The sequence below is a fragment of the Lissotriton vulgaris genome, chromosome 4_1, assembly GCF_964263255.1.
Source record: "Lissotriton vulgaris chromosome 4_1, aLisVul1.2, whole genome shotgun sequence".
Taxonomy (NCBI): Eukaryota; Metazoa; Chordata; class Amphibia; order Caudata; family Salamandridae; genus Lissotriton; species Lissotriton vulgaris.
Genome location: NC_141691.1, coordinates 1538329983 through 1538349302, shown reverse-complemented (window position 1 = coordinate 1538349302; position 19320 = coordinate 1538329983). Strand labels below are relative to the sequence as shown.

The 19320-nt window shown below is 45.9% G+C and overlaps 1 protein-coding gene across 1 annotated transcript in view; it reads left to right on the top strand.

Moving 5' to 3' along the window:
• NSMAF (neutral sphingomyelinase activation associated factor) overlaps nucleotides 1-19320 on the top strand; it is a 606375-nt gene that overhangs the window by 45582 nt on the left and 541473 nt on the right. The window lies entirely within an intron of this gene.

Below are 19320 nucleotides of genomic sequence, written 5' to 3'. Positions count from 1 at the left end.
TAATAGATAAGTTGACATCCTCTGTGGTTTTTACTAATGCTTTAATTGGTTATACTTGAGTTTTGTTGAAATAGTTGGCGTTGTTGGACTCCACATTAATTTCATATGGAATGTGCATTGTGACTAGGTATAAATATATATATATATATATATATATATATATATATATATATATATATATATATATATTATATTCACTGAAAAAAACGAAATTTAAAGTAACGTTATAGTTAGGTAAAATGTTCAGTAACAGCGTAATGTTTTAAACTCTAAAAATGACAGAAATTCCCCAATTATAGTTATCTTAAAATACTGTAACTTGTGCCCTACAGTAACTATTACTCGTGCCCCAGCCATTTACAGTTTTCTCATTAATAATTACGTTCCAAATGCTGCAGTGATATTATCAATTATGTCATAGAAGACGTCATGAGTGATATGTGTGGTAATTGGTGCATAGTGAGGACACGCTTTATCGTTACCTTGGGGCACGATTTATAGTTACTTAAGATAACTATTACTTGTGAATTTCTATGGTTTTTAGAATTTAAAATGTTACGTTATTAGGGAAAATTTCACGTAAATATATCTTTACTTTAACCTTAGTTTTTTTTCTGCGATTTTCTTATTTTTTTTAACTTAAAGTAATATTTTATTACCATATGTAAAGCCAACCTTCAGGGAAATGCTTTGTTCTCCCAACAGGCGGGAGGAGCTTCGGGCAGTGAAATACATGGCATTCCATGGGCTGGGGACTCAAGGACACCGTCACTGAGCCGGCCTGGGAGGATAGGGTCTCCTGGGCCCATGTATGGCTCGGGGAGTGGGGCTGTGTTTTGGGACCCCCGTTTGACAGTACACTCCAAAACTTTCCGTGCACAAACTAGTCAAAAAGTAGCATTTATCTGGAAAGGTTTGTGGAAATTCGTCAAACAGTGCCAAAGTTATTGGCAAAACAAAAGAGATTTCCTATGGAAACACAATCCTATTTATACCTACCCCTTATGGTTCTTTTGTAGCACATAAAAATGTGATCCTGGCTACTTGTAGAGGTGAAGCGGATTGAAAATTGCAGATTACCAGTTTATGTAACTCACTTTATTCCTTCCAAAAATACACTGTAGGGCAGAAGGAATTATACTGTCCCATATAATGAGGAAAAACCAATACAGCTTAGTATTGCCCATATCCTCTGGCAAAATATTGTTAGCTTAGTATACTTTATAAAGAACTGAGGGGTGCTCAGCATAAAGCTCTGTGTACCACCCTTAAGTACAGGAATGAATCGTAATGTGGTGTATTGGCCTTCTTGCGATTTTAGAAGCAAATAAAACAATGATGGGTGGAATGCTTGAATTATTCTCAACCACTGATAATTACTCCGGCCACATTCCAGTCCATTATTATTTTCTTACTATCCACCTCATATTAAATCCAGCTATAGGCAAATCATCCTTGGTCCTGCTCCAGTAGGAACACAAAGGCACAAACTGCTACGCCAGGCTCTCTAGTCCAGAATACAGGCAAACTCAGACCAGTTTCGCCCTGATTGGAGCTCGTCAGTCATATACAGCTTGGTTCCTGTGGCACAGTAAGCTCAGGACCTGGATCTGGACAAACCCTTCACACTTGGGGTGTCACACTAAAGTAAGCAACACAGTAATGCGTGGAATGCTTAGATTAATCACAGCCATTGGTAATTACTCGGGCTCTATTCCAGTTATAGGATGTGAGCACAGGGCCTTCATGTGTTTTTGTTTGCCCCTTGTCTCAACTGCACCTGCCCCCCACTTTCATCCCCCTTTCCAGCAGTACCTCTCCTATTATGATCAGTGCTTCTGAGCTCTTGTCATACAGCAAGCCGCGGAACCTCAAAACTTAGGTTGCTTTCAATTTCACAATAGGCTGCAAGTGAGCACCAGAGGGATTCACCTATCTATGTGGTTCCCATTCTCTGCACTGCAGAGGTACTGGTGGACGGCATCATGTCACCTGAACTTAGGGGTAAATGGATTTGAGTGTAGAAACTATTAAAAAAATAAAAGCCTTTCTTCATTTTTTCCGGATGCATGGTTAAGAAAAATGGATTAATAGAGTTGCAAGGTATTTGCAGCAAAAATAAAAAAGAACAACTTACTTCACTCTTACCAGTTCCCCTGTTATTTTTTATTGTGAAATATGAACTCTCCGCCACTGCTGTTGTGCTGACTAGTTGTTTTGACTGCACATAGATTACGCTAATCTGAAAAAAAATCTGTATCTCTGTGTGTGCCCATAGTCCTACATATAGCTGAGATGATAATGTTTGTATCTGATACACACTTCCATGACCTGTATACAGTGAACATTTATACTGTTTGTAGGGCTTTTTTTGGTATATGTGTACTACAACTAACCCATGGAACGCCGAGAATTGAGATGTCCGAAAATCTGCATTAGTATATTTTATTGGAACTTTTTTCTTTTACATGAATGTTTTTATTTTATTTAAGTCTTTCCTAACTTCACCTCTAGAAATGAATTTGTCCATGCAGTTTCTTACATTTCCTGCACCACTTATGGTCTTACTCTTTTGGTTATAAGTTCCTAATTGTAGAAAAGTGTTAGAAAACGCATTGCAAATGCTTATAGATAACAACAAAGATACAACTCCATGGGTATTTGCATCGTTTGCAATGACCACTGACCTGCTGAAATTTGCGCAAGGGTGTTCGAGTTCCAGAAGCCAGCCCATAGTTAACAATGAATAAAAATACAAGCAGGGGAAAGAGCATGTTTGTTTATTTATTTAGCATTACCCCATGGAGTTGTCTAAATGTATTGTGGGAGGTTAATGCTCTCTCCTTCTGACTTTATTTGGGGAGCTGTACTTCCTCAACACTGCCACAGGCATAGCAAAGATTAGCTTTTACAGCACACAAACTCCTCTTATTTAAACTCAAGCGAGACAAAGGACCATTGATATCCCCCTATCTGTCCCTTGTAGGTATGTGGGACTGACTTGTAGGTTGAAGCGCATTTGGGGATGGTGTAGCACACTGTTTTCAAGAGTTGATCAACATGTGGTCACAAAAAAGAGCTGCCTGCTGATAGTCCTTATCAAGGCAAGTCAAGGGTGAAACTAAAAGAAATAGATTTTTTTAATGACTTTCCGTGCAGTAAAACACAGAATAGTATTATATACACAAAAAATAACTAAGAAAGGTTCCATTCCTGAACCCTAAAACCTTTTACTATCCCTGTAAACTATCCATCTCTGATCCCTAAATGCTCCTTACCTCCCCCTCAACAGTACAGCAGTACCCTCCCCTAAACACTCAATACTCCCCCAAATACTACTCTTCCCTAAACCTACACAAATCCTCACTACCCTTATACCCTACAGATCCATGAACACTAAAAACTCTTTAATACTCCTCAATACTATCCATTTCTGAACCCTAAAAGACACTATCTCTAAACACCACCACCCCTAAACCCTAAGAAACACTCACAACACCTATACACAACCCTAACCCCGTAATTGCATTGTAACTTACCCCATTGTAGTGGTAAATGTGTTGTAAGTTGGTCGTAGAGGTTATTGTGGACAAATTATAATGGTCACCAACCCTTCCAGTCACTTGGTTTATCACCTCCTTTTTAGATGGGGTCTACTCCTTCTTTACCAACTGGCAGTTTGTCTCCTTTGTCGAAATTCCTTTGCACTACAAAATCAATATTAAGGGATGAAATTACCTGAGTACCTGCTGTGAAAGGTGTCATGCTGTCCTTTTTACACGAGGTTAGTCCTTTTTCATACAGCCACATTTTGGAGAGGGTGGAAGAGAATAAAATAAAAAAAGAGAGAAGTTTGTTATGAGGGTAGGTGTTTGGGTTGGATTTTGGCAGTTGGGGAGCGTGAATATGTTTATAAAGAGAATGACATCTCTGAGACAGGAGCATTGATAAGGTCTTTCTGTTCTAAAGGGTGATATTCCATTGGATAATGCGCTGAAACCGATAAATTATCGAATTTATTTAATTGTGACGGTCAATCCTGTATATCTACTTGTTGTAGAAAAAAATATTTTTTACAGATTTCCTGAACTGTCTCTCAAACTTACATTTTCCTCTAATATTACCTTTTGTTTGGCTACCCGATGTTGGCTAAGACCCAATAATAAATATATATTATATATCTAAACTCCAGCATCTGTTCTTTCCAATTTTGTTTGTCACCTCTTAGAATATGCTTGGGTGACTGGCTCTCTCCAAAAGCAAAACATTTTCATGATCTTCATCCTGATTAGAGAGAAAAAATAGGATAACTTTGGACTGACTTTCTGTTTTGTACTCTCTCTTCTGGTATAAGCCAGACTTCATATTCTCTGCTTACTTTGCTTGCTTGATACAGAGTTATGAGCTCTTCGCTACCGCTGTCTTGCTGAAACCTCCCAGTTTCTAATGAAAATAAGGCACTGGGAAGAAGGCCGTCATGCATGTGATTGAATCATCATAAGCTTGGTTAAGCAGATCTCGAAAGGAACAAGAAACCATCTATCAGTACAGTGTCAGAGGTCTTCCTCCCACAGGGACTCCATTTCTTCTTACCCTCCACTGGAGTTCTGTAGATGTCCACACCCTTGATGCTGATTTCTCTGCAAGTCTGCCTCAAGGGTACATGCCCTTTAAAAGTAAGCATTCAAAACAATTATGTTTGCTCAAACCCCCTTTATTGCTTTGCCTTGAGTGAGATTGTTTACACTGTCACAGCCTTACGATCTAGCAGCAGGCCATCATGTGCACTCTCTGAAGGTGGTAAATTACCAGCAGAAAATATGACAGGTCAAATAAATTGGCACCGCCTACCTCGTTGTGTGGGCTTTTTATTGCATGTTGTCAGGTGACCTGAGTCACTAAACATGTATTGCCAGTGAGGCATAGAAAATTGACTTGCCACACTGACACAAGTTGCAAAAAAACATTCCATTGTTAGGTTTTTAATTTATGAAGGAGTCAATTGATTAAATGTGTTATATAAGGTTCCCTACGTGCCTTTATAGTAAATGCAGGCTAAATAAATTAAATGGACCTAAAGAAGAAGGGATCTCCTTCAAGCATCTGATCTGCCATGTACAGGCTGCTGCTTCAGTGCACTATAAAACAAGATAAACAAATAATTGTAGCTCGGTATTAAAATTATTACAGGCTACATCAGGATTTATATAACTGCTTCCCTCCTTCTACAAGCTCATCCCCATTATTTTACCTTCTCCAGCTGAGTCTGTGTTTTCAGTGATACCATCAGATGAATATTTGGCCCTTAATCTACCCTTCTTCCTCATGGGCCTATTTTTCCTGAAGTCTATCCCGACAGACCCAGGTCTCGGTGCTTCCATTGTAAGTCATTCCAGATCGACTCCCAAAAGGTAGTCATAGGGCTGTACCATGTGTTGCAAGCATGAGTAGATGAGGAAGAGGGGAGTGTAAATCTCATTGATCATGCCCTCTAAAAAATAGAATTGACATAGCCTGGCCGCAAAATTCTGCAAACATAACTGAGCTAGTTACACAGATCTATAGGCATCAAACAGCTTGTGAAAGTGGCACGGGGCAAGATGATAGGAAGTTGCGGCACCTCTTCGACTATTTATGGAACCACCACCTCCTGGTCCCTGAATTAAGTGTACAAGTCAGCATTGTGAGACAACCATATACCAGTAGAAAAATAATTTGAATATGTAAATAAGTGATCACATCTTCTGGGGAAACAGCAATGCACAATTCTGAATGACAGACCAGGATCAGGAGCTTCTTTGGCGATTAATTGGATACCTATTTCAGTCATTCTCTTTTATTCTGATCAGGATCTATTTATTTAGTAAATGTGCTGTGTTTGTTGTGCTTCGGAATTCTGGAGTGTCTTGCTGCTTTACAGATGAATGTATTTTATTGACAAAGTATACCCCTGGTTTTCAAGACCATGTTGAACCAATACCTTTAATATAAAAAAGTGTATTTTAGGAAAACTCCCTCCTTCATGGTAGTGACTCCTTGTAGGGACCATGATTCTGGATTTCATTGACCAAGTCAGGTCTGTCCTTATTGAAACTACAGTTCCATCAGCACAATCCTCTTGACAGATCAAGGAATACCATCACCTTAGCTTCACGTCTTCCATCTTGTGATTCACTTATTTTCACAGAAAGCCACATGTCCTTTAGAAGTCCATAACAGAAAGATCTGTCAATACACATAATATTTTATCAGTGAAAAGTGGATGGACCAGTTGCTTCTTCGGATACTATACAGTTGTATACTTGACCTATAACATAGGGCTTAATGCCACAAGGGCTTATGTATATTGTCTCATGGTCTGAGAAGCTCAAGACAAGAAATAAATAAGAAGCCTTGCCAAGTGCTTGATCTGCAAATCGGCCTCACCGGGTTATGCTTTTTGTATATTTGTACCCAAACCAATGGACAGCTAACTTCATCTTAGCATGGATTTGTATGCGCTTAGTGAGGTGACAATCAAAAATTGTTTTACGCCTTGAATCATTTCAGTCTTATATGAGCAGGTCCGATCAGCAACGTTCTTTTCTGAAATTAACTATGGTGCCTCCAGTCTGTTTTCGTATACAAAGAGGGGAAGCTAAAGACTTTATAGAAAACCTAGTATGGACATTTCATGATCTGATTATGCCATTCGGTCTCTGCATTATTCAGTCATGCTTGAACAGTTGATCGGTGATACTTACTTTGTGGTGTGTTTAGGCAACATTTTGATCTTCTCTCAAGCCCGTGGCATTATCTTCCCATGGGACTAAGAACACACTTGGTGTATGCAAAGTTGGAATAATGCACATTTGAAAGCTATTTGGCCTCTTTGGGTTTACTGGCCTGATAGCAGGCCGAAAGTATCCGATCCGTATGTCTCATAGGGAAATGGCGATTGCTAGGCTTTTTTTGTGTTTAACAGGCTGCTAGCTATCCAGTCCCTTTCAACTATCGTGGGACTGAACACTGCCCTGGCTTGAAATGCTTTGATGGAGCATGCAAATTACCCAATGTATCTAGTTAATTAACGTGATTTAATTGATCAAACTTGATTCAAAGTATAATTTAATCTCTTAATTTGATTTTATGTTGGTTCTTATCTCCTTACAAAATTAACTTTATGCTGCAGAGAATGAGTCTTACTGGAATAGCCTGCGGTGCTCACGTCTTTACTCTGTCGCCCTTACTTACTGAGCTAATTTTATGTTCTAAGATTATTTAACACCAGGGAAATAATTCTACTAATGTTATTCCGTTACTGTTTTGTTAACACATCAGCTGTAGCAGTTGCTTCGGTACACACAAATGTTAATATTTTAATACAGTGATGCACCATTTCTACAGGCAGTGAAAAGAAATGTGGTATAATAACCTTTTATTTAGAGCAATTATACTACTAAATTCACATTCACTCATTTATCACTACAGTGCATGAAGAAGAAAATGTATTTATTGGACGACATCTAAAGACTTCCACATTTTCTTATTTCCCAAAGAAATGTGTGTGTATATGTGTGTGTATATATATATATATATATATATATATATATATATATATATATACATATATATATATAAGTCCGTGCGTTTTATTCGTTTCGGAGAAATAAGGCAAAATGTGAGTGTCCAAAGTTCATGTCAAAGTATATATATTTTTCAAAAGGTTTGCGAAGGCCCAACTGAGGATATGTTGGGATGGCAAAAAGTCCTCTACATGCTGTTGAGAGCATGCAACCTGTCTCAAGTTTCCCATAAATCTGTAATAATGTTCAACCCCTCCCCCTGCAAACCTGCACATATAGGGAGTCTTTGTTGTCCTATGGAGTGAGACTCAGAGGGGCGCACTAAGTACTCCCTCCTCTTAGGGGATCGACTAGTCTTCTCACTGGGCTGTGGTGGACTGACCGTATGAACAGTAATTCCAATTATAGTCATCGGGGCAGGCCATTTTAACTATCACCTGATAGGGAGTGGGCCTACTGGCAGCTCCTGTGTTTTTATATTGTCTGCCAGTCTCCTGAAACTATTTCTTTTGCCCACCCATGCCGGGCATGGAAGTGGGCATGCATTTGTTGTATGCAGGTGGAAGAGGCTTGAGGATCGAAAAAGCAAGTTGTACCCAAGATGTTGTGTTAAGGAGAACCCCAGCAATATATATTCATTACAGGACTCTCTCTCCTTACCTGTTCCATAGGTGGTCCACATGGTTCAGAGTGTTTAGGAGAGGAGACTCATAGATGCCACCATTTTAAACTGGAAAATGCGAGATTTTGAAAAACAAATCTGAGAGATGTGTTTCACCATTGACATCTATTGTCGCAGAGGCAATCTTGGACAGGACACCGCTAAAATCAAGCCATTTTTGGCCTTCTAAATCTCAGAGGGTCCCTTTGGAACTATGATGTTTTCCATTTTCTCTTCCCGACCCATCGTTCTCTGAAAGGGCTACCACCCAAAGGTTAAGAGTTAGTAAGAGGGAAATAGCAAATTTGAGGGATTGCCCAAAACCAGTCTCAGGACTAAACTGCTGGAATACACAAAATCTGTCTGCAGCTTGACTATAAAGATGGGACAGAACATTTCAATCGATGTGCCAAGATTTCCTGACCAGAAGCCTGGGGTCTCCCACCAGTGGCTGCCAGAAGAATCATTTGAGCTCCAGGGTTGGGATGGTGATTACCAAGTTTCCTTGCCTGGTTCAGGACCAGAAACCTGGGAAAGATTTGATTAACCTGCCAGAAGGGGGCTGCCTTCAAAGTTCTTCAAGGGAGATGTTAGACCTGTCAGCCCTAGGGTGGTCTTCCCCTACATTCCCCCCCTTTTTGCCTCTTATCTGACCGCCATTTTTGTTGGACATAGGACTCTGGGCACCCTACCGCTGCTAAACAGTGCTGAGGTGCAGGTGCTCTCTCCTAAAACATGGTGACAGACATGTCTGCCACAGGCCCCTGCTACTGCGGTGAGGCCACCTTCCTATCTGCGAACGAGTAGTTGGAGTAGGCTGGGACTGAATGCTACTGTAACCCTTACAGCCCGCCTCTTGTCACCGTAGACAGACAGGACAGAGTAGTTAGGGAACAACACAGAGCCCCTAGATTCTTCCAGAACCTTCCAACCCCCCAAGTTGCCACCAGAAATTGCCGCCTTTTTGGTCACCTGACCTTGGGGTATATAAGATGGGGGGAGTTCTGGCCACACATCGTTGTTAGACTACTGGGCTGGGACGAACCTCTACTGAAGTGACGACGGCTGCGCCAGCAGGATTGCCCTTCTAGCAAGGTTGACGGCTCCTAGGAACTGCTGCCCCTCTCTCTGGTTTGACGCCCTACTGCCTGCTGATCGGGCCCAGATTAGAGAGGACTCCCCCAAATAGCCCAGAGTGTCTCCCCAGTAGGGGGGTCCAACCTCCTGGTCAAGAGGTTTCTACGGGACAGCCAAGACATCACAGACTGTCTGCTGCAGGGCGGTACTCCTCAAAATCTCTGCCGCTGCCCAGGGAATTCTGACGGGACAGCATAGTGCTGTGAAGGGAAGGAAGCTCTGTGCCCAGAACTCCCCGCCGCTGCCTGGGGACCTTACCGAATGGTGTAGGGCTTTGAACGAACTGCTAAGCAGGGTGTGCAAGCCTTCTTCACCGCCGCCCCCTTTGTGAACTGAGACCTGCTAGTGGACTGCAGCAGCACCCTCTGACTGCGGGACTCTGGGCTGGCCTCCGCTGCTGGCCTTACTGGATTGCCCCAGAATCACCGCTGCGAGCCTGAGTCCTGGCCGCCTGAATCGCTGCTACAGATCACCACTGCGACCCAGGAGCCCTGGGCGCGGCATTGCGAACCTCCGGGGGAAGCCATGCTGGGATTGGTTTCCGCGGCCGGGGGTTGCCCGGCAACCAAGGGGCTCGTCCGGGGGCCCGGCTGTGGAGGAATTCCTGCAGGGCGGCCTGGCTGATCTTCTGTGCAGCCCGAAGAGACCTCCGTTCCCTGGGGAGCTCAGTGAATCCTCATGCCGGTGCCCGTCCCCAGGTAAGAGTAGCGTGTGCCTGGAGCTACTGGACCTCGGGACCCCTGGGGTGGGTTGCAGACCATCAACGGAGTCTAGGCAGTAGGTGTGGGAGAACGATGGTACCACCCACTGGGGACTGGCGCTGGAAGATTCCTAGAGGTACCACCAGAGAGCCGATCCAGCTCTGACAAAGTTACCCATCTGGCTCTCCGAGACTGGCTGGTACCTGTGTAGTAGATCACCACGACCATCTGCAGGTTCGCTACTGGAACTCTTTAGGGAACCTTTTTGTTGTGGGCCTAAAGGACTGAACTGGTGATTCTGATGAACAATGTCCCTTACCAAGGAATCATCTATCCTGCATAATTGTCAGAGTCAAAGGACTCATTGAACCTGTAAATTTTGTTGTGGTTATTCAGCACGAGGAAAGTCATGATTATGCGTGCATGTCCTTATAACCGATTTTTCCTGAACTTGAGATAAATATACCTAAGCTTTTGCATAAAGCTGGAGTGGCGCTTCTTTTGTGTGTGCTTTACTGTGTCTGTGTGGATGTGTGCTGCACAATCACTTTACACATTGCCTCGTGCGTGCCAACCTGCTCGCGCCAAGCTACCTGGTCGGAATGAGTGGTCCCTACTTGGACTAGGTTGCAGACTCTGGCAAACTGGAGACCCCGGTTCTAACATTGGTGGCAGCGGTGGGATTAGGACTTGTGCTTCAGCAACACCCTATAACAGAGGTCTTCAAACTTTTTGATGCCGAGACCCCCTTGTAAAACCTTTTTAGGCTTAAGGACCCCCTTCCGACAAAAAATTCTAGAAACTGGTACTCCTCATCATAAACAACTATCGACAACCATAAATGCGCCTGTTAGACCTCATCACATCCATTCATCCATCATTCATCCACCCACACTTCCACACATCAATCCATCCTCCATCCATCCACCCTTTCATCCTTCCATCCATACATCCATCCTTCATCCATCCATCCTTTCATCCTTCCATCCATACATCCATCCTTTACCTATCCACCCAACATCCACCCGTCCATCCATCCATCCACCTTTTCACACATCCATCAATCCATCATTCATCCGTTCAACCTTTTATCCATCCATCCATACATCTATCCTTCATCCATCCACCTTTTCATCCTTCCATCCATACATCCATCCTTCATCCACCCTTTCATTATTCCATCCATATATCCATCCACCTTTTCATCCATACATCCATCCTTCATCCACCCACCCTTTCATCCATCCATCCACCCATCCATCATTCATCCCCCACCTTTTCACACATCCATCCATCCATCATTCATCCATCCATGCAACCTTTTATCCATCCATACATCCATCCTTCATCCATCCACACTTTCATCCTTCCATCCTTCCATCCATCCTTCATCCATCCACCCTTTCATCCATCCATTCACCCATCACTCATCCACCCACCTTTTCACAAATCCATCCATCATTCATCCATGCAACCTTTTATCCATCCATACATCCCTCATCCATCTACCCTCTCATCCTTCCATCCACCCTTTCATCCATCCATCCTCCATCCACCCACCTTTTCACACATCCATCCATCCTTCATCCATCCATCCACCCTTTCATCTTTACATCCATCCACTCATCATTCATCCGCCCACTTTTTCACACATCCATCCATCCTTTCATCCTTACATCCATCCATCCTTCATCCTTCTTTCCTTCCATCCATACATCCATCCACCCACCCTTTCATCCTTCCATCCATACATACATCCTTCATCCATCCACCCTTTCATCCATCCATCCTCCATCCACCCACCTTTTCACACATCCATCCATCCACCCTTTCATCTTTACATCCATCCACTCATCATTCATCCGCCCACTTTTTCACACATCCATCCATCCTTTCATCCTTACATCCATCCATCCTTCATCCTTCTTTCCTTCCATCCATACATCCATCCACCCACCCTTTCATCCTTCCATCCATACATACATCCTTCATCCATCCACCCTTTCATCCATCCATCCATCCTCCATCCACCCACCTTTTCACACATCCATCCATCCTTCATCCATTCATCCACCCTTTCATCTTTACACTCATCATTCATCCACCCACCTTTTCACACATCAGTCCACTCTTTCATCCTTCCATCCGTCCATCCATACAGCCATCCACCCTTTCATCCATCCATACATCCTTCATCCGTCCACCCTTTCGTCCATCCATCCATCCACCCATCATTCATTCACCCACCTTGTCTGTGCCTCTCTCATGGGGGGTCAGTATCTCTCTGCGTCGTCTTCCTTCTTCTTCCTCTATCATGGGAGGGCATTGTTGTCTTCCTTCTTCCTCTCTCATGGGAGGGCATCTCTGTGCCTCCCTGCTTGGGGAGGGGGGGCGGGGGGGGGGGGGGGGGGGAGGCGACAGGCTGTATAAACGTCTCACCGTGCAGGCACCAGGTATGAGGGCTCGTGGGACTTGAACCAATGATTGTAATGTCCTTCTGCTGTTTACTGTGTTTGTAAAGCGCTCTGATACCTATGGGTTAAACTAGCGCTATATAAAACAAACGTTAAAAAGAAAAATAAACCCACATCTAAGTCTATTGAACTCTAAGGGCTACAGCCTTCTCCCCCAGCCTCCCCCCCCCAAACCCCCCCCCCCCCCCCCCCCCCCCAGTTCGTGTATGTGAGCCTGGCTCAAACAGCTTGGACACACACAAAGGCACACCAGAGTACTTCACAGGTCTTTGAAAGACCTTTACTTGTTGATGAGGCGTTGATGTTTTTCACACCTCGGTGTGAATTAGGCCGTGAGCACCCTCGATCAGCCCGACGCCAGGAACTGCAGAATCTGCGACCCCCTTCCCAGGACTCCACGACCCCCCTGGGGGTCGCGCCCCACAGATTGAAGACCGCTGCCCTATAATGACCCAGTGTGCCCCACAATCCTACACCTGACGTAACGTAAGCTCGAAATTCTGCCTGATTGCAAGTGCTCTTGTTGAAAGCCTGTTTGCCTAAGTCCCAGTGGTTTTCCCAGAGAACGTCTGAGGCCCTACCTAGCAAGATGGAATTCGAGCTGGCCAACCTTGAAACGTACACTGTGGCGCTGCTTAAGGAGTTCTGCCAGGGGAAAGGGGTGTTCTTCAAGCGAGGCACCAAGAGGGAAGACCTTCAAAAATCCTTGAGAGCATGGGCATTGGCCCACCCGGAGTGGAAAGTGGATGAGGGGCGGGGAGAGCATGACGCTCCAGGAGAGCTGGACCTACTGCAGATAGATACTAGCGACAATGTATTGCTAGGGCAAGGAAGGCGTTCAAGGGCAGGTAGTAGTGTCTCAGTGAGGAGCTGGTTGTCAGAAGAATTGGAGGACAGGAGGGAGGAGAGACAGCTTAAGCTAGAGCTTGCCAGGTTAGAGAAGGAACGTGAAGAGAAGAGGCTGGATATGGAGGAAAGAAAACTTGCCCATGAACTCAGCCTGAAGGAGCTGAAAATCAGAGCCCTACAAATAGGGGCTAACAGCAACACAAATGGTGGCAGCGTACCTACTGAAGCTTCACGCAAGTCCAGGTTCTATATGCTTAAAGATGTTGCGTCCAGTTTTAATGTGGGGGATGATATTGACAAGTGGCTAGCAGCCTATGAGGTGTCTTTAAGAGCCCATGGGGTCCCCAAGAGTTATTGGGGGGGGGGTAGCCTGTACAGATACATGCCTCCCGTGGGGAGGGACACACTCCTTACACTAGACAAGGCGGATCAGACCAACTATCCTGTCATGAGGGAAGTGTTAGTCAAGAAGTTTGGTCTTACCCCTGAGAAGTATAGGCAGAAGTTTAGGAATAGCCACAAACTTCCCACACAGAACTGGGTAGATTTCCCGGATTACGCCCGCAAAGCATTGGAGGGTTGGGTGCTGGGCAGCGAGGTAACTGATTATGAAGGGCTGTATGATTTGTTCCTAAGAGAGCACCTTCTAGAGAAATATTTTCCCTAGCTGCCCCAACACCTGGTGGACCGCAAGCTGACTGATCCGAGGGAACTTGTGGAAGAGGTGGACACCTGGGCCAGTACTAAGGTGTCCAACAAGGGATCTGGGGGATCCCCAAACGGGTGGACAGGGTTTCCCCCAGAAGAGAGAGGGGGGGAGATAAAAAAAGGAGTTCTCCAAAGGCCCCAAAACAGATCGCAATGGAGAGGGTTTGGATCCCCGCCCCAATCTGGCTACCAGAAGCCTACTTACCCTGACAAGTCAGCAGCCCAAAATGGTCGGGTTCTAGGAGTGGGGAAATCTGACACTACAAGGGGGATCCCCAGTGTCGTAAAAGGACCCCAGCCCCTACTAGAGGTTAGAACCCCGGGTTGGCTAGTGTTAGCTGGGGGAGGAGCTGTTCCTAGATAATGGGGGTGAGAGGGCAGGATTGACCATAGTATCCCTGGAAGACAGTGAGATGGTCCCACAAACCCATGTGCCCTCAAATACCACCAAGCATAGGCAGTGGGTCAGCATCAACCGTCAGGGGTTGAGGCTCTGAGGGACACAGGTGCCAGCATGACTATGGTAAGGAAACAGCTGGTGTCCATGGAGCAAGTGATTCCTGATGTATTTCACCCGTTGTGATGGCTGACTACAATGTGGGTCACTATCCCGTGGCCCAAATTCCCTTCGAGTGGGGAGGGGTTTCAGGCCTTCTGAGAGTTGCAGTAAGCCCTGCCATTCCAGTTGACTGTCTGTTAAGAAATTATCTTGAGCACACTGCCTGGAAGGAGGTAGAGTTCAAAGCACACTCAGAGATGCTGGGATTACCAGAATGGACCTGTGCGATTACACGGTCCATGGCTGCCCGGAAAGGGAGTCAACCAAGGCTAGTGCATGGGTCATCTATGGCCTTAGTGGTCCCCCAATGCTATTGGGCCTTTTTGTTGGAGTTAGCTCATGAGATTCCCCTGACGAGACACTTGGGCCAAGATAAAACATTTGCTTGTCTAGTCCCACACTTTTATTGGCCCAGGGTGAGGATTTCCTCTGATATCTTTTGCAGGACTTGCGTGACCTGTCAAGCTAGTGGGAAGATGGGGACCAAATTGAAGGTCCCCCTAGAACCACTACTGGTCGTTGGTACCCCCTTTGAGAGGGTAGGCATCGACATCGTTGGGCCTATCGATTCGCCAACCTCTTCTGGACACAGGTTCATCCTGGTTCTGGTGGACCATGCCACCCGGTACCCAGAGGCTATCTCGCTGCAGACCATTACTGCACCTGCGGTGGCACGGGCCCTGATGGGGATTTTTACAGGGTGGGTTGCCCCAAAGTCGTAGTGTCGGACAGGGGCACCAACTTTATGTCCCCCTATATGCATGCCATGTGGAAGGAGTGTCGGGTGGCTTACAAGTTCTCCATCCCTTACCACCCCTAGACCAACTGGCGTGTTGAAAGATTCAACAAGACCCTGAATGGCATGATCAGGAATCTGCCTTAGGAAGAAGTGAGACGTCCTCTTGCCCTGCCTGTTGTTTTCCTAAAGGGAGGTGCCGCAGAAGAGGGTGGGCATTAGCCCCTTTGAGCTTCTGTACAGACACCCTTTAAGGGGACCTCTCTGTTTGGTAAAGAAGGGGTGGGAGAAGACTCCTAGGAGGCTTCCCCAAGATGTAGTGAGCTACATGTTGGTTAAGCTGTGGAAAGAGACATCTGATAACTTGGAGGCCAGCCAGGCGGTCATGAAAGAGTGGTATGACCGGAATGCCCATCCTGTGGAGTTGGTTATTGGGCAGAAGGTGTGGGTCATGGAACCCGGAGAGCTTAGTGCCCCCCAGGACAGATGCACTGGCCCGTATGAGATACTGGAAAAGAAGGGCCAGGCCACTTACGTGGTGGATCTTAAGACCCCAAGGCAACCTCACCGGGTGTTGCATGTCTACCGCCTCAAGCCACACCATGAGAGGTCTGAGCTTAACCTCCTGATGGTGACTGATGGGAGCGAGGAGGAAGAGAGCGAGCCTCTTCCAGACCTTCTGGCGTCCCAAGAGCAAGACTGATCGGTGGAGGGAGTGGTTCTCTCCCAGTCCTTGACCCTTGAGCAACAGAGGGACTGCCGCCAGGTATTGAAGCAGTACTCTTCTTTGTTATGCCTCAACCCTGGAATTACCCACCTGTGTACCCATGATGTGGATACTGGAGACAGCCTCCCTGTTAAAACCAAGTCTTATAGGCTGTCGTATAAGGTGAAGGCCAGCATCCAGAGTGAGGTCACTAAGATGCTGGAGTTGGGGGTGATCGAGCCCTCCAACGGGCCCTGGTACAGTCCGGTGGTTTTGTTACCAAAAGCTGCCCCACCGGGCACCACACCTGAACTTCGGTTCTGTGTGGATAACCGAGGACTCCATTCCATGACCAAGATGGATGCTCATCCCATCCCTAGGGCGGATGAGCTCATTGACCGGCTGGGGGCTGCCCAATATTTGAGTACCTTTGACCTCACGTTAGGGTACTGGCATATCGCCCTGGCGGAAGGAGCCAAGGAAAAGTCCGCTTTTTCCACCCCGGAGGGCCACTTACAGTTTAAGGTGATGCCTTTTGGACTGAGAAACCCTCCCGCCACCTTTCAGCATTTGGTAAACCAGGTGCTGTCAGGTCTAGAGGTCTTCTCTGTTGCCTACCTGGATGACCTAGCCGTCTTCAGCGGCAGCTGGGAGGACCACCTGTGTCACCTTCGTGAGGTGCTTCAGGCCCTGCAGCAGGCTGGCCTGACCATTAAGGCCAGCAAATGCCAGATCGGACAGGGATCAGTAGCCTACCTGAGGGAAAAGGCAGCCCCTACAGGCCAAGATCGAAGCCATCCTAGCCTGGGATCCACCCAAAATCCAGACGGAGGTAAGGGCTTTCCTGGGCCTCACTAGTTACTACCCCCGATTTGTCAAGGGTTATGGCACCATTGTGGCTCCCTTGACTGAGCTAACCTCCAAGAAGCAACCTAGGAAAGTGATTTGGACCGAAGCTTGCCAGAGAGCCTTTGATTCCTTCAAGCAGGCCATGTGCACTGCTCCTGTGCTTAGGGCCCCTGACTTCTCTAAGGAGTTTATTGTTCAAACGGATGCCTCTGAACATGGCATTGGGGCAGTACTCTCGCAACTCAACGAGGAGGGCCTAGACCAGGCCGTGGCCTTCATATCCAGAAGGCTACTCCCCCGGGAACAACGGTGGTGTACTATAGAAAGAGAAGCTTTTGCGGTGGTCTGGGCCCTGAAGAAGCTGAGGTTGTACCTCTTTGGCTCTCACGTCCTGTTTCAGACTGACCACCGCCCCCTTTGTTGGCTCACGCAAATGAGGGGCGAAAACCCCAAATTGTTGAGGTGGTCCATTTCCCTCCAGGGTATGGACTTGAGGTGGAACACCGACATGGAGTAGACCACGCCAATGCTGACGGTCTCTCTAGGTTTTTCCGCCTTGGTGACGAGAACTCCCTAGAGGTTGAGTAGCTCTCCCCACTTTCAGCTGGGGGGGGGGACGCCTGTTAGACCTGTCAGCCCTAGGGTGGTCTTCCCCCTACATTTTTTTCCCTTTTTGCCTCTTATCTGATCGCCATTTTTGTTGAACATAGGACTCTGGGCACCTTACCGCTGCTAAACCGTGCTGAGGTGCAGGTGCTCTCTCCTAAAAACATGGTGACAGACATGTCTGCCACAGGCCCCTGCTTCTGCAGTGAGGCCACCTTCCTATCTGCGCACTAGTAGTTGGAGTAGGCTGGGACTGGGTGCTACTGTAACCCTTACAGCCCTGCCTCTTGTCGCCGTAGACAGACAGGACTGAGTAGTTAGGGAACACCACAGAGACCCTAGATTCTTCCACAACCTTCCACCCCCCTAGCTCCTGCCAGAATTGGCCGCCTTTTTCGTCACCTTACCTTCGGGTATATAAAGGGGGGGGTGGTTCTGGCCACACATCTTTGTTACACTACTGGGCTGGGACGGACCTCTACTGGAGTGACGAATGCTGCGCCAGCAAACAAACAAATTACGTGCCTGTAACGTGGTGTAGTTTCTCACTAGATGCCATGCTCCATGCGAATCCCTTTCATGCTGAATCAAATAGCCCATAAGGTGCATACTATGTGGCATTAAGTGTTGCCAAACATCAGCTTTGTGATCCTAATATGCTAGCATATTAGGATCACAAAGCTGATGTTTGGAGCATGTTTGGAGCATGTTTGGAGCATGCCATCTAGTGAGAAACTACGCCACGTTACTGGCACGTAATTTGTTTGTTTATGATTTTCTTTTTTCCACAGGTTTCTCCGTTTTTTCCTCGCCTAATCTAGGTTGGGAGGACTCCTACTGCGAGTATACAGTAAGGTATAGGTATCAAGGGTTTGGTGCACGTTAGTGTGTGTACACCGCCCAGATTCCTCACATTTGGTCCTGACGAAAACCTGGCAATTTCCACCACAGGTTGAAACATGTAGACCTTTTTCACCTTCACATAGATACAGTTGGTCATTGTATCCAACTGAAGTATCTCATACCGTATTTTAATATTGACAAGTAGCTTCGGAATAAAGAATTTTTCAAGAAAGTCATACTTGGACAATTTTTAACTTCACTATTTTTTGCACTCTATTTCACAAAATAACCAGCTCCACTGTAGTCGGGTGTCGCAGCACACCTGGATGGCACTCGGCTGTCCAGGTGGGCCCCGATGATGAAGCATATCACCAGCCAGGTTGGTGAGTGAGGGGTTTCTAAACAAAAGAATAATTTTCTTTTTTTCCGCATCTCCGTCTCCCTTTTTAGGACCATTGGGTTGGTCCTGCTGGGATACTCCTTCTGTTTTTTATATATCCAAAGTCCAAGGGACTAGGAGTACCTCCATCCACCCCCGTGGATAACCCCTTACTCTCTCTTTTGTTATTATGTGAAAATAACATGCCTCTGCTCATTAATATTCTATTCTTTCACTGCTGTGATTTCCAAATGTAGCATTATTTTGTGCAAAGTTATTAAGTGTTTAAAAAATGAGATAGCTGTAAGGCACAAATATCTTCAAGACCTTGCCAAGCCTTACCTTCCAAACCGCAATCTTCGCTCAATTACATCTGCGAAGTTTGCGGTACCAAGGTATAAACGGGCTAGAGTGGGCGGAAGATCCTTTGCATTTTTGGGCCCAACTCTGTGGAACTCTCTGCCTACCCAATTACGCAAAGAAGAAAACTACAGGAGTTTCAGAAAAAGTGTGAAAACTTGGCTGTTTGATCAATAATCCTTGCCTT